The sequence below is a fragment of the Notamacropus eugenii genome, chromosome 6 (genome assembly GCF_028372415.1).
Source record: "Notamacropus eugenii isolate mMacEug1 chromosome 6, mMacEug1.pri_v2, whole genome shotgun sequence".
NCBI classification, from domain to species: domain Eukaryota; kingdom Metazoa; phylum Chordata; class Mammalia; order Diprotodontia; family Macropodidae; genus Notamacropus; species Notamacropus eugenii.
The window spans coordinates 252,243,898-252,250,253 of NC_092877.1; the positions used below are offsets into that span (position 1 = coordinate 252,243,898).

Here is a 6,356-nt window from a genome sequence, read left to right on the forward strand (position 1 = left end):
CTCACATTATAGTGCTTATAGAAAGAATATTTTCTCCTTATTCCTTTTCAACTATGTCAGCAACTTAAATCACAAAGGCTCTATTTTCATTCAGGTAGTTATGGAGGTAGTCTATTTTTCTAAATGTAGTCATTTCTATTTGTGGAGCAACCATCTGAATTTGAGTAAGCACATCTTCTTTGGTAATTCAGTATATGCCAAAATGATTATTAGAATCAAATTTTCTAGAAAGGGCTAGGAATGGATCCAGTTGATTACTTGTGCAGAATGATAGGTGTTCAATAAATTGGCCCACAGTTCCAGATTCTGCCTTAAACTGACGCTATAAAGGTATTAAAATGCTTTCAGATGTGATGTTTCTGTGTGGTCATCTTTGACGATAATTCAGCTACTATTCATTTAAATAACTTACTTTATATAAGCTTGGGCAACTTCAGGTAGAAGTTCTAAGAAGCTCTAAGAGCTACTTCAGTTCCTGTTCTGTGAAAGAATCCAGTAGGTTAATAGTTCTTGAACCCACTTAATAGTACAGCCTCAAATGCCATCGGGATACTAATGTTGACACATCTGATGAAAATCAGACTGGGTGTGACAGAGTAAATGAGATTTCTTCACTCTGATTTTACCATAATTTTTACACTTTTGAATTAAAGTTTTGGATTTTTCAAGTTCTGAATCTCTAAATTTATGTTCTTATTCAAGAAAGGGAGAGATTTCTCTCTTAATAGACCTATTTATCACAGTAACAGCTCTGATGGTATAATGAACAAGGACTTGTTCCCCCTACTATCTTCATTTGAGCCTAAAGAATGTTATTGCATAAGGATGTCATTGCACGAGGCTTAGAAAGTGCTTCTTGGAGCAGCCCCGGCCCTGTCCCCACCCCGGCGCGGCCGGCACCATGTTGCCCTTATCCTTACTGAAGACAGCCCAGAATCACCCCATGTTGGTAGAACTAAAAAATGGTGAAACCTACAATGGGCACCTTGTGAGCTGCGATAATTGGATGAACATCAGTTTGAGAGAGGTCATCTGTACATCTAGGGATGGTGATAAGTTCTGGCGAATGCCTGAGTATTACATTCGAGGCAGCACCATTAAATATTTGCGGATTCCGGATGAAATTATTGACATGGTGAAAGAAGAGGTGGTGCCCAAGGGCAGGGACCGAGGTGGCTTGCAGCAGCAGAAGCAGCAGAAGGGGCGTGGTGCAGGCGGAGCTGGCCGAGGTGTGTTTGGAGGTCGAGGCCAAAGAGGAATTCCTGGCAGCGGAAGAGGACAGCAGGAGAAAAAGCCAGGCCGGCAGGCTGGGAAGCAATGAAGGCGTGGCCATGACCTTGGCCTGGCCTGAGCAGAGACTTTGACGGGAAGACCCCTGTGCTGCTGCCTTGCACTGGCCTCGTATCCTATTTCTAATTTTTGGTTAATGAATCTGTTTTTTTAAAAAACAGTTGGGGGCCGGGCAAGTGTTGGGGAAGAATTCCATGAATCATATCTTTTGTAGTCCTTTGAAATCCTCTTCTTTAGGTAAAGTAAGTAGTCATTGGCTCACTTGTTTTAGCCTCCATTCTAGAGTTAGAAACATCAGGGGGGCTTTTCAGTTTTTTGGCATCCTTGGTTCCTGGGGACTTGATTTAAAGATTCTGAACCCTTTTTTTAGTGTAGCCGAACATGGTGGTCTTTGCTCCTGTTTTAAGGGTGTTTCGGGCATTTCCACAGTGGTTTTCTTGTGCTGCCGTCTGTCTTATGATGTTTGCTTTAAGATTTGGGCATTTCTGACACATGGCAGGTTTTTTCCTTCAAAGTTACAAGCCCTGAAACTATCAGGAAGGTGTTTCCTTTAAGTCTGTTCCCCAACCTTGCTTCTTCTTTTTTTTAAACTAAAAATAGAGGTTGGAATTTGTTTCAGAGAAAAATCATTAGAGTTGTTTTCCCTTCTCCTCTGAGCATTTGTTTTGGGGAAACCACTTTAGTTTGTGTGACTGAAATAAAAATAATACAACCATAAGCTGAAAACTAATAATTCCTTTCTACATGCCCAACAGATGAGCATGTGATTTCTTCATTCTCAGGCTGTCATGGAGCATATTTCTACTCTTGCTCCCTGAGGAAACTCCACTCTCTAGAAAGATGGTGGTTTTGGGTAGTGTACTGTACACTTTCTCTGTGGCACCAGAGCTGTCCCCTGGCAAATCTCCTATCCTGCTTTTCTGACACGTGTGACCCTTTCAGAAGTTAAACTAGTATACAGAAACACTGGCTACTTCAAAGAACTTTTTAAGCGTCAATATTCTAGAGATAGAAATAGAAGATTTACGTCTATTTCAATGGTTTTAAAATCTAACATCCTGCACATTTCTTTCATTTCGGGGTGGGGTGGGAGTTCTCACCTTCCTTTCCCCTCTTTTCCATTTCTGCAGAAACATTTCACGTATGGAGATTTTAGCCAGGATTTTGCTTTGAAATGATTCTCTGAAATGTGCATGGAGAACATTTGCAGACACCTGAAGTGTGGGCAGACTTCAGCCCTTTGGATGTACCTTTTAAAGTGTGTGGCAGGGGAGTTTGTACTATTTGTATTTGCTGTCCTGGGTCTCTTACAGTCACTATTTCCTATCCTGGGAAAACCTCAAAATGAAGCTATATAGGGATGGAGCAAAAAATACTTGAAAAAACATTCTCATTGAGTTTTAAAAGGAGTTCACACTCCTTTAGGAATAAGAAACCTATTTCCTCTAAAAATAAGAGATTGTATATTTTATCTCAATAATTTATCTTGAAAAATAGAGCCAGATTTTTGGGGGTGGGAGTGAGTGGCAGGGATGACATGGTAACAAGAAGGTTTTATCTGAGACAACTCTCCCTTTTAAAAAAAACAAACAAACAAACCATATCCAGTGTTGTAAGCAAGAAACTCCATAGGTTACCAAGGTTTTATATATGCATATTTTCTCCATGATGACTTGGCTGAACCCATCCTGAATGGTGATTGGAATAAATGCAATGTTGACCTAAAGAAAAAAAAAAAAAAGAAAGTGCTTCTTAAGTTAAAAAGATGATGTCTGACTGACTGACAGTGAGGTGGCACCAGGTATCATGCACTCCTATACAATCTATCTTTAAAAATAGTCATTTTTAGCATTCATTAAAATTATATTTTCTGCTTTTAGGTTTATAATTTTTTATTCAGGGGTTGATTTCCTTGATACAAGTTGCTGTTCTAATATTGTACTTAATCTTTGCATTAAATTTTATTTAATGAACACTTCACCACCAAATTATTTTATTCCATCTTCCTCTTTCAGTCATGATTCTTCTGTGAGAACTGTGATGGTCACCAAAAGATTCTGTTAATATAGTGATTTTGAAAAATGAGTTTGCAATCTTCAGATAATATAAAAAAGTTAAAGAAAGTGAAATTGATACAAGGCAGAAAAACTGGATTCTAGTTTTGATCATGGTCAACTTGGGTTCTCAGGTCCTCAAGACTTTAGTTGTTGCTCTTATTATTCTTTTAAAAAAAAATCTATGATTGTACTAGATGTCTTAAATTGTTACATTTAATTTTGAAATTCAGTGAATTAGACTGTCAGGTGAATTTTTTCTTTTCTCATCATCAAAGAGTGACATTTATTATACCATTCCTTATAAACCCAGTAAATCAAACAATTACTTATTATTTGGAGAGTTAGGGGGCTAGGGAAGAACCAAGAGAAAAAACCAATTTACTAACATGATCATTATAGCAGTGGGCTGAACCAAGTAAGGAAAAATTTAAATGAATGTTAATTGCTCAATTTATCCTCTTTCGTACCCCAACAACTCCATATAAACATGGAGAAACTGTAATAATTGAGAAGTGGCAGAGTTATTCCCAGGGTCATGATCTCAGAAAAAGTAATGCAAGTAGATTTTGTTGCAACTGATGTTTAGATTTATCTCTCTGTTAATATCTATTTAAATGCATTGAGGCCACTGAGGCCATGCCTTTTTATCTTCTAGGGTAAATCAACAATGTGGAACGGATATTTTAGCAGACTAACCAGCTACCTGCAAAATCTTTCAATGAAATATAGCTGGGAATCTTGTGGGTAAAAAAAATTAGTGTAAAGAAATTTGCAAGTCAAGGCATTAACAGTCACATTAAAAAAAAAAAAAAACACACCAAAAAACCAAAATTTACTGAATATACCCAGTTCAAATGGCTGACTGCTAGAGGAAATGATCCTAATAGCAACAAAGTGAGAATTCTTAGCATACATACTAAGATTCTCCAAGGCTGAAAGAGATACATGAAGGGTATTGCTACCTGAAATTCAAACAAAATTCAGATGTCTACTTTTCTACTTTTTGCTCTTTCTTACAGATCTAATATTGTTTTCCATTAAAGTATAGTCTATTTTTTAATCATTTTCTCCCATTTCTTTTTATACTTCATAGTTCAAAATTTCCTTTTCGCTTATTGACAATCCAGAATTTGAAAGATGTTAATGTAAAACATATGCCTATCAAGAATTCTGTGCTTAAGAAACTTTAATTTGTATTATTTGACTGTGAGGAAACTATTTACGAAGGAAGTTTTGATTTTTTAAATCTCAGATAATCAATATAGAGCAGAGGAAATAAAGCCTCCAAAAAGCACATATACTTTAATATGAATACTTTATGGGGGGGAAAGTTTGAATTTGATGTATATCAGAGATAAAAATCATGACCATGTAGCAAATTTGTTTGTATGAAATTTGATAAATGATTCTATTTAAATGACTAGTATTTGAGAGTTGATAATAATGACATCACATTTTAAAGTTCTTAAAATGCTTTATAGACACACTTCTCTATATCTCCATAACAAGCCAGGAAGGTAGGTAATATAGAAATGTATAAAGCAGGAAACAGGCTTAAAGAGATTAATGATTAGTTGTCCATGATCATACAGGTGATAAGTATTAGGTGACATTCAAGTCTGAGTTTTCTGGACCCCATGGTCAGCACTTTCTGTCCATTATGCCCATGCTACCTCCTGTTGGGGTGAACTAAGCATAAATAAAAGTTCAGAGTAATTTAAGTTTCATATCTACAATGTCACTTGGAACTAAGTGATTATGATATTAATGTTCAAATTAAACTTGGTATTTTTACTAAAACTACTATTGAAATATTTATATGGTACTTTACAGTTAAAATGTTTTCCCAGACAACTTAATTTGATTGCAATAATAGCCCTGTGGTGATGAATTAATGTATTGTTACCTCCATTTTGAAATTGAATGTACGAAGCGTCTTCATGTTAAGTGACTGATCCAAGGTCATGTTTAATGAGTGGCAAACCACATTCATTCAGAGTTAAAAGTTTTGAGTTTTTAAAGAGAATTTCCCAGTTTATCTATTTTTGTCATGGCTGCAGTTGATTATTAGAAAATACACTCAAGGTTGCTCAAGGCATAGGGTTAGACTTGCTACATAAGTTGAGTTCTGGGGATGAAATTAGTTACATTCACATAGAAGAAAAATAAAAGATTACTTTGTAGGATTACCTAAGATACAGACAGCAGAATCTTTGAAAGGAAAAATACTATTTCTTTATCAAAAAATAGAACAATATTTAGACTCTTCTGATCAAAGTACTATTTCTTCATATTCAAGATGGAGAAGATAAACACAAAATACCAATTACAGTAAATACAGACCGTAGTACTAATTTTTACTTTAAGGTAAATGCCACTTCAAAGTAAACTTTGAACACATTATTTCACAAGAAATGCATGTGTATATCTAATCAAACATCTGCCAGTACTGTGATCACAAGATGTCCTGATTCTATCAGTTTCAGAAACTATAGGACACTCTGATCTCCTATGTTACCTGAAATGTTTTCTTAAGAAGTTTTGCAATAGATAAGCTGCCTTTGTGTGAAATAGTTGGCAGAATTAATTCAAACTGCATTGTCAGAGATTATGAAGAATAAGTTAATTAACTGGAAATAATGTGTCAAACCTTGCAGAAAACAAAGATTTATATCAGCAGGCATATTCGAATAATAGGAATGAAGGTCATGCTCACTGCTTGTCCACCTTAGTTTTACAACCCAGAGTTGAAAGGGAACTTCCCCCATTTAGTTCATCTCATACCTGAGGAAGAATCTTCCTGGACACTTGATATACTATTAGATGGGGGATCATAATCACAGAGGGGAAATGAAGAATTTGAGATTATGGAAATATCAGTGATGGTCAGAATTAAGATGTGACCTAGCAGGGATTGAGTGCCCATAGCAGAGAGTCTAGATGCAGACCATGATTATTTAGAGTAATTAATGAATTATAAGATCAAGTTGTTCAAAGTGACCAAGTAAT

The 6,356-nt window shown here is 35.9% G+C and overlaps 1 pseudogene; it reads left to right on the forward strand.

Moving 5' to 3' along the window:
- The first annotated feature begins 840 nt into the window (after window positions 1-840).
- Window positions 841-2,016, forward strand: LOC140511327 (U6 snRNA-associated Sm-like protein LSm4 pseudogene; annotated as a pseudogene).
- Window positions 2,017-6,356: the final 4,340 nt, after the last annotated feature.